The sequence below is a fragment of the Carassius gibelio genome, chromosome B19 (assembly GCF_023724105.1).
Source record: "Carassius gibelio isolate Cgi1373 ecotype wild population from Czech Republic chromosome B19, carGib1.2-hapl.c, whole genome shotgun sequence".
Taxonomy (NCBI): domain Eukaryota; kingdom Metazoa; phylum Chordata; class Actinopteri; order Cypriniformes; family Cyprinidae; genus Carassius; species Carassius gibelio.
This window is the reverse complement of record NC_068414.1, coordinates 21,364,440-21,373,954: the sequence shown is the minus strand read 5'-3', so window position 1 is coordinate 21,373,954 and position 9,515 is coordinate 21,364,440. Positions and strand designations below refer to the sequence as shown.

The 9,515-nt window shown below is 37.8% G+C and overlaps 1 protein-coding gene across 6 annotated transcripts in view; it reads left to right on the top strand.

The window, feature by feature from the left end:
* Window positions 1-1,226: 1,226 nt before the first annotated feature.
* Window positions 1,227-9,515, top strand: part of LOC127979355 (adhesion G protein-coupled receptor B2) — a 274,746-nt gene continuing 266,457 nt past the window's right edge. For all 6 annotated transcript variants that reach the window (XM_052584743.1, XM_052584740.1, XM_052584744.1 and 3 more), the window contains exon 1: window positions 1,227-1,918. The gene's annotated coding sequence lies outside the window, so the exon portion shown is untranslated. The remainder of the gene's footprint in view (window positions 1,919-9,515) is intronic.

The window sequence follows — 9,515 nt, the reverse complement described above, 5'->3', positions numbered from 1 at the left end:
CAAATTAGCCACCTCGAAAAATACATGCGAATTAGCATTGTCAGATCAGATAAAATGAAAATGTAATATTTGGCTACAATAACGATATGCATGTTTTTATGCCAGCAGAAGAAGTATTCCACAAAGTATAATCAACTCCCCAAAAGTAATGTCTCATGAGGGGAAATAATAAAAAATTATACAGACTGCAATCCACAACCAAAATCAGCTATACTACTATTATACAGTATGCTACTTCAAGAAATAAATATTAAGGTTTTTGAGTGGACTTCAATATTATTGATCTCTCTAGGAAGAATTTATACAGGCAGTACATCCAAGACAACTTATGATTTCCAGTGATCTAGAAGTCAGTTCTTTATTATTATTATTATTTATTTATTTTTTTTACCAAAAGAGACTCTTATCTGACAACAAGAAACATATGAAGGAGACCAAAGTTCTAACCCAGGTAAATCAGCAGGTAACTTGGAAATAGCCCTAAAGTTACACACACACACACACACAAATAAATAAATAAATAAAGACAATTCCTAAATGGCTCTTTTAGGCCAGGACTTCTTGTTTTGCAGCAGCCATGTTGATTCCATGTAGTCTCTCCGGTCTCTTTTTGTAGTTTATCTTACCCATACTTGCTTTTGTAATCAGTTCATTTAATAAAATAAACAGTAACTGTGGATTCAAATACGATCATGATTCATTCAGTACAAAATGAAAGAGTCTGATTTTGCTTAAGACATACTGGTTATTACAGACCAAGCTGACTGATGCACCAAGTGAGCTTACTACACGGACTTAAAAGGCTGTATCATTCCATGCCAGAGTGCTGAGTTTTGTAACTTGTGAAGTGCCATTTCAATATTTTTTAATGCTTCAACATTTAATAATATTGTTGGTGTCTCTTCGATAGCCTACCGCAGTTTGTCAAAAAGCCCATGCATAGTTTCAGAAACTATTGTACCCATGAAACATTTAGACCTATAGAAAAAAAACGGGGGACGTGAAATGTACCACAAGTCATATAGGCTACTTGTGTTTGGTTCATTTGGTGTCAAGCGGTCTAGTCACTCTCTTATTCTTTTGACGACACTTCCAACCTGCAGGCAGAAAGAAAGCAAAACCCCAATTCATGATGACATGATATCATATCCGGAGCTGCGACATCGAATCGCCAAATGAGAATTCGGAACGAACTTCACCAGCGTTCTATTTGGAGCACGCGCCGGCTGACGTAGGTGAGCAGCGCGCGCGTCCCGCTCCCTTGAGGAAAAAAAGAGCGTGAACGCGCCTCTATCCTCCTCGCTGCTACAGTGAATGCGGGCATCCAGACGCCTGACTGAGTGCGGCTGTTCTTTACCGAGAGCTCGGATGCCAATGCATGGAAAGGGTTCTGTCGAAGCCGAAAGGTAGAGAAGGCAAATATATCTTCACACGAACGTTCAGTGTAAGTGATGCTACTGCAAGTTGAAGTCCTGGAAGTAAAACCGCAGCAGATTGGGAATAAACGGATAGATCGGCGTTCCCCGTTGCAGAGCGCACTCAGTGCGTTTGGAATACAGAGACGCAGCGTGGAATTACTGGAGCCCTCAGTTTGTGAACTAAAGTCCATTCGTTTTCTACCGCATTTTATTTTTTTATCGTATTTCTCTTGTTTCCCTTCTTTATTTTCGCTACTTTTTTCTTTGATTCGGTTCGTCCTTTCTCCCATTCTGTTCTAATGTCATTTAGTAGCCTATCAGCCCTTTTCAGTTATTTTATTTCCTCATCCTCCGAAGATACTCGGATTCGTTTTTGGGAGGGTAGATTGTGGTAAAAAGATACTCAATCTCAAACTGAGTCGTGTCATGGATGGCAAATTGTATTTGCATCTACGGAACAAATCGGGGAATATAGAATAACTACTGCTGACAGAGACAAGGTATGTCATTTCTTCTTTTTTGATATATTCATGTTATAACTGTTACTGCGTTGCTTCGCAATCTGTGCATTTGAATGGTCTAAAAAGACTAGCGTATTATGATAGACCGACCACTCGGAATACATTTACTTGATGCTTTTAAGTTGGAATGGCCGTATGTAAAAGTATCGTCTGTGAATTTGGACCAGGTCTCATTTTTACCTCTCTCCTCATAATCAAGTTTATCCTTATAAGCAGCATTAAGAAAAAAAAAAAAAAAAACATTCAGGATCAAGGTCTCCGTTTCCTATCCTATTCATGCCGCGACCATAAACTTGCAGAGAAAATGTATTTTTATACCAACCAGATCACGTTCATGGGGAGCTTGCCTTGAGTGACATTATCAATCAGTGTAAGTCTCACTGGAAAACTATGAGTAGAAACATTGTTGAAGGTTGCGTCTCGTTTTCTCCTACAGCTGTATGTTCATATCGACGTTTAAACACCGTCTCTACTGTCACCGCGCGACTGTAATGTTATTTGAAGGTGATACAACTGTGATTTGGCGCCCGCTGTAGTTGCCTTTAACGCCGCAACTTAAAATAGAATTCGGTTTCTATCAGTAACCGACACACTGATAATCGTTTAGTCAATAAGCCAATGCAGCTGTCTTTCAATTAGCATTCCCGACCAGGCTTTATGCTAATTAATCAAAGCAAGATTTGTTTCCGTACAGGTCTGCGGCCGTGAGGAAGAGCAGTCGCCCATCTGTTGAACGCGTCTTCACAGCAGCTCTTTCAGCGCCGTTTGTTCTGGAGCAACAAACGATAATATATTACGCGCTAATACCCTGATCTGAATTAACATTTCTCTTCAGATACCACCACTTTAAGTAGATTTTAAAAGAGTAGACGTCCTTTGATGTAAGAGTCTGTTATGGAATGAAGACCACACGGCATGTGCATTAACCCTTTAAGGCACGAACATGGCCCCACTGGTCACGAGGCCCCACCCACAAGCTGTGACGTCGATTACGAGCTTTTTTTTTAAATTTATCCACCTTTTTTTAAGACATGAAGCTATTATCTGTAAATGTGCCATACATCTGTTAAATCAGCAGATATGTGTAAATTATAAGAATAATAAAATGTAAAAAAAAGTGTAGTAAACAGCTATATTTGTGTAAGAAATGTTACAAAAATGCACCCGCTCTTACTTTAAAAATTAGGTCAACGTGAGATAGTATTGCAAACATGATACTTTGAACAATCCCATTATGTTTATTATTATTATTATTATTATTATTATTATTATTTGTCATGAACTTGTAAATTTGCTGCGCTGAAGCATGTCCAAATTCAAAGTAACATTCTTAGAAATCAACATTGGAGTGTGTGATACTTTGTTTGCACCAATTGTGATTGTGTGTGAATTAGGGCTGCACGATATTGGGAAAAATTTACATTGCAATATTTTATTTTTCTGCGATATATATTGCGATATGAAATCAAATCTTTTTCTTACAAACAAAAATGGGGTGAGCACACTTACATTCTCATTTTAAATGATTTAAACATCGACACCAACGTTACAATTGATTAATATGTGCGAGGGAGAGAGAGCAAGACAGCGCTCCTGTTGTTTGAACACATGAGCGTGCGGCCGGGGCTCGCTTTGCGCGCACACTCTGCTCTCTCTCTGACCCCTCATTTACACTGAACACGTGTGCGGCGCATTACGGCTGCGACAAGGTTTTATTCCGTCCTCCTCGCGGTGCCAACTCACACCGTCAGCATATCAGAAGCGGAGCGACTGGATGCGTGAGACCACGTGATTTGCCTGTCCGACGTGTTTTTCTGATTCCAGAATGAATCTCTCGTCGTCCATTTCTTGTCTCCTACCAAGGATATATTGCCAATATACATGCAATAGGTTTGGGAGTCTGCACGGTGTTTATTTTGAAATTGACAGGGATTTTTGACTTTTATTTTGTATTTCCGGTGCGATTTGGACGCGTGTCCGTCAAAAATAGACTAGGCGCCTATATTTAGCGAAGCGGCGCGGAAAGCCGCTTCTGGGAAGCTTCTGAAACGCGCCGCGTCGCGGCCGGTGTAAACACTAGCATTGACTAGAATGGGCGCTCTTTGGCCCATACAGTTAATCAATAACGGGTCAACTACGACAGCATACATCGCACATCCTGCGATGTGCCTATCGTGGATTTGTACATCGCGATATCGATGCTTAAACAACACATCGTGCAGCCCTACTGTGAATGCCTCAATGCTGACTCTATGCCACATTAAAAATAAGTGAATTCACACAGCTTGATTTGGCTCCTATCCAGAGAAAAATGTTGTAGATAGACAAGTTTAACTATAATTGGCTCATAACGCCATGAGGGGCCCCTCTATGCTGTGGGGGTGCCTTGTACACCTGTGGTAAAGGATGGGAACATTTACCTCAAGGTCATTGGCCTTCTCACAGCATGTTGCCATGTTACTTTTATGGCGGTTTTCAACTGCATGGTTTGGTTTGGTATGGCTCACGGTTTTCCACTGAGTACAGTACCTGATACTTTCTTTAGTGAGATTCCAAGTGAACTGTTCCGTTACCAAAACGTGACTTGTAAACTCTGTTGATCACAGATTGGCCGGAGAGATTCGACACTTACCTGCTTCAGTGAACTTGTGACACAAACACAAAAGAACCACTAGATTTAACGTTCCTCTCATTGAAAGCAGAGGAGCCGATCCAGAGTTTTTTTAGGAGTTGTGGCAGTAGAGGCGGTGCAACTATAATGACTTGTGAATAATCCCGCCCACTATAAAACGATACTAAACCGCAGTTGAAACACAAACCATGCTGTTCCGAGGTGAGTCGTACCACGCAGTGGAAAAGCGCTATTAGATAAAGATGGCAAGTTGACACCATAGTTTGTTTGTCCTGAATACTTGCAGGAACTTTTTCTTTTTAAATAATTTTACTCTGAAACTAGGCCTGCTCCCTCACTCACTGTTCCCCCTTTCAGTCTTTCAAAAGTCTCCCAGTATACAGACACCCTTTAAGGGTTAAGCTTGGCTAATTAATGAGAAATAAAACCGGTCTACAGGCTGCTGGGGATAATACCTTTAGTGTGATGTGCGAGAGAGGCATTTATGCTAAGTTGATCAGTTTATGTCTATTTATGCCTGGCATGCAATGCAGTTGGATTCACTGTACTGTACTGAACCTGTAGCTGTGTGATAACAAGGATTGAATTAGGTCTCTCATGTACTGCTAGATGAAAATGAACAGCGTGAACATGTACGGTAATGTTTCCTTTAATACGATGATTCCAAACCTAGGAGACTCTGCACACTTCCAAGCTGCAAGATGAGTTTTATTTAAAATATTTAAAATGAGTTGTATAGAAATGATCCAACTTGGCAAAAAAAAAAAAAAAAAAAAAAGATGTGTAAAATAAATTAAAATCATATTTTAACTTTGCTGAAAATGCACAGCAGAGGTCTCTCTCTCTCTCTCTCTCTCTCTCTCTCTCTCATTACGTAGATATCCGCAATCATTTTAGCAGTTATACTTTAGTATGCTAGCATTTTAACATGGTAAAACCCTAATGCAGAACCCATTTGTTTGCATCTGAGGTTTTATGGAATGATTGAAGTATATTATATTCAGCGTAGTCTGTCTGATTCTTTATGGTGTGGAATTAACTCCCGGGTGTCTGTCAGAATACTGCAGATGAATGCTTTTATAAATAATTTTAGCACAATAAAAACTCAAAAGACTGCTGGGTGCAGTAAACTAGGTGTTGGGCACAGACAGTATTTCTGATCTATCAGTTATGAACTTTTGAATGCTGAGCAAGGGAAATCCCATGAGCCCAAGCGCTGAGATTACATTGAAGCATGTCATTCTGCATCCGGGATGCGCATAAGTGGTTTTTTGCCTCTATGTGTATTGAACCTTTCTCATGAGGACTTTGGTAGCTTTGTTCAGTACAAGGTTATAGTTATTTGTTGAATGGCTTTATTGAAGAGCTGCACTTACTGTACAATAGTGTCTGAAACATGTCTGATTAGGGTCTGGTAGGCATGATGCAGGAATATTATATTTTTTTTCCTGAACTCAGACACTGTTCTTGTTTAGACAACCGAATGACTAATCAATTATGAAAACATGGAGTTTTAATTCCACAGCTGCCCACTCCTGTACACACTGTCCCGTACAATTAATTTCTTCCTTCTTGCTTAAAGTACTATTACTGGCATATTTTTATTTATTGTATTTGCACTTACTGTAATCAAATTAATTTATCAAGTGTACATAAAGTTGTTCATTCTTTTCAGCACATTTAATAAAAAAAAAAAAAAAAAAAAAAACATTGCATATTGGTAAAACTTATATTTGTTAATATGACCTGAGCAATATATTTTTATAGCACTAATTAACCTTAATGTTAGTTAATAAAAATAAGGTTGTTCATGTTAGTTCACAGTGCATAAAAAAATTAATGTTTACAAACAAAACTTTTGATTTTAAAAATGTTAGTAAATTAACATTAAGATTAATAAATGCCGTGGAGAACTGTTCATTGCTCATTCATGTTAACAAATTAAACCTAAAGTGTTACCCATATATTATTTGTTTTAGCCTATTTTTACCCCTTTGGAGAGTAATCGGCTAATATATAAACTAAAATGTTTTTTTTTTGTTTTTTTGGTTATAAAAATATTAGCATTAAATAGATATTTAATTATGCAGGCCTATTTAACCTTTTTTTTTTGCATTTGGATTACCTTTGCCATCATCTAACTGTAAATCATATTGTTGTGATGCATAAATTAACTTGCAACTTTTAAAATTAATGTTTTTCATTTTGGATATTTTAATTTAGTATCCTATCCTATTATTATTATTATTATTATTATTATTATTATTTTTTTTTTTTTTTTTTTTTTTTTTTTTTTTTGTATTAAGTTCAAATAACGTTGTATCACATTTTGAAATCAGACGTTTATTGGCTATCATCCATTAAAAAATGATTGAACACTGGTGCATCCCTATGCAAGATCCAAAATCACTGGCTGTGCCGGATCTGCGTGATCATGTAAGAGAGACTGATGCGCCTCATCGTCTCTTGCATGTGAAGGGGTGTAGAGATCTGCATATGGACCGTGAGCCAGGCAACAGCTTGGTCTTGCCTGGTTGAGTGGTCCCTGGCCATCACATTGTTTAAGAAAATACCCCTCCCATTTCCGCTTTAGCCCAACCCCTCTTGTATGTGTATATGTGCTGCCTCACTGAAAATATGATGTATCAGGTTTAGGCAGTGAGATAAGGCATGATGTTTTAATTCTTGCAAACACTGTCACCTCACATTCACCGGCTGGGAAAGCCGTGGTGAGCAATACCACCTGACAAATGCGCTTTAGCCTCTTGTCTGTGTTTCGGCGGGCTATCCTGTCTGTCGTCCTCCAGCACAGCTGCCTTTATCTGTTATCAGCTCTCGGCCCCAGAAATGTGATCATTCAGGAAAGCCAAATCTAGTTTGGTTTCCTTTGTTCATGTTGTGCTGTAATGCTGGAAGTCTGCATTTTGAGGCACAGATGCTGCGATCAACAGGGAGCCTCTGGCTTCTGCCCATCTTCATGTGTCAATATTTGTAGAGGGCCATTTTGTGTGCAGGGCCCTTAAAGCTGAGTCGATTTGTTGAAAATGACTCGAATGCTCTTGTGTTACCAAATTAATTGCTGTTTTAAAAAAAGTATATGGCAGCCAAAGTAACTATTTAAAGGGATAGTTCACACAGAGATGAAACATCTGTCATAATTTACTTGTACCCTAATGTCATCTGCAATTTTGTATATTTTTGTAACTGTTTTGTGCACACATTAAACATCAATAATGGCTAAAACAACTTTGAGGAAAAACAGCACTTACAGCATGAACCAAGACACATTTTTCGAAAATAACTTGAGTTGCAAAGAACAAAACAGGATGACAGAATTGTAATTTTCGGGTGAACTTATTCCTTTATGATATAAACTTATTCCTTTATGATATAAACGCTGATGTGACGGGTTTTTGATTCAAGTATCTATCCTTGTTGTCCTCTGGTCAACCATTTGGAGCCATCATCAACTTTCTCAGTCCTCCAGTGACTCTGGGACATGTAGCGGTGCACTCTGCAGTTGCAGCATGCTGCCCGGCAGCAATATTTGCTTTTATGTAAGGTTTTTTTTGTTTTTCTTTTCTCCATTATGTTCATCTAAGAGAGAAAAAAGAGAGAAATTGTATTGATTCTTTGTCTCTAAGCCACTGTGCCGTTGTAAGGGAGAACCTCTGAGACTTTGAAGCGACATAAGGTCTTGATGGCTTTTTTCCCCTCACTGTATTTTTACGTTCAAACTCAATCTCTCATTTTGTGTTTGACGCCAAGCTCTGAATTTCACTTCCTGACAGCTCTATAGCCGGTTGTCATAAAAGGCCGCTTTATCATTGGTATTTGTCAGTCGACACGCTCTGATTCATTACTGTATTTTTTTTTTTTTTTTTCTTTTTTTTTTACTTATTAGATTTTGTCTGTATTACTCAAACGGTTTGAACACTTGACTGGCAATGAGTGCAGAGCAAAGAGAACAAGCAGTTGAGCAGCTGATGCGATCTGAAAGTGCATTAAAGAGAAGTATGAACAGGCAAAAAATAACAAAAAAGGTTGAGCTGTAGATTGATATTTTCAAGCAAGACAGCTGCTGTTCAAAACGAATCAACGGTAATCAGATTTAAGAATGAACAAATCTCCAATTAAGGCGAACAGAAAATCACTTACCATTAAAAAACAAGCTGTTTAAATAGCAACTATTTTAACTGTTTTCTTTTCGGATCACTGGATGATTTGACAAACTGGAATTAATAAGGTTTTTTATATATCAAATTGTAATTTGTTATAGATTTATTACTGAAGTCACATTTGTTTCACTTATCATAGCTGATGCAGGAAATTAATGGCTGGAGGATATACAGTAGAAAACAAACATTTTGATTTGTAATATGAGCTAAAGGCATTTATCTCATAAAGACAGAAGAAGGTTTGCCTGAAGTGCTATTATGTCATAAATGACAGTAATTCTTCAGGCAATTCCTGTCACCATGCTCTAACTATGACATGGGTAACATATTGTACTAGTTTAGAGCCACAAAAGCACTATTATCTCATTAGCAAGATGAAGTGTGTGTCGAGTTGTAACCAACCACATTTAAAACTCTGATGTCAGTATAATGTATTAATTGTTGTCCATATAGTATGTACATTGTTACGTTATAAAATATAAAGTCAAAAATAGGAGATATAAAGTTGCCCAAATTAAAACAAATATATATATATTTTTTATTAAATTTTATTTTTAGGTGGAAACAAACTAAAGTCTTCTATTCCTCTAGTGTCAGGATGTTATATTTGGATTTATCTGATTTGTTCCCACTTGTTGACTCTGCATTGCTTAGGACTTATCCACTGTTTGTGTTGAGCTGTTTATTTAGCTTTATAGTTCCCATTTAGTGAGGGACAAAACACTCTTGAATCTTACCGGGTTCTCTTTACAGTTTGCTTATTACG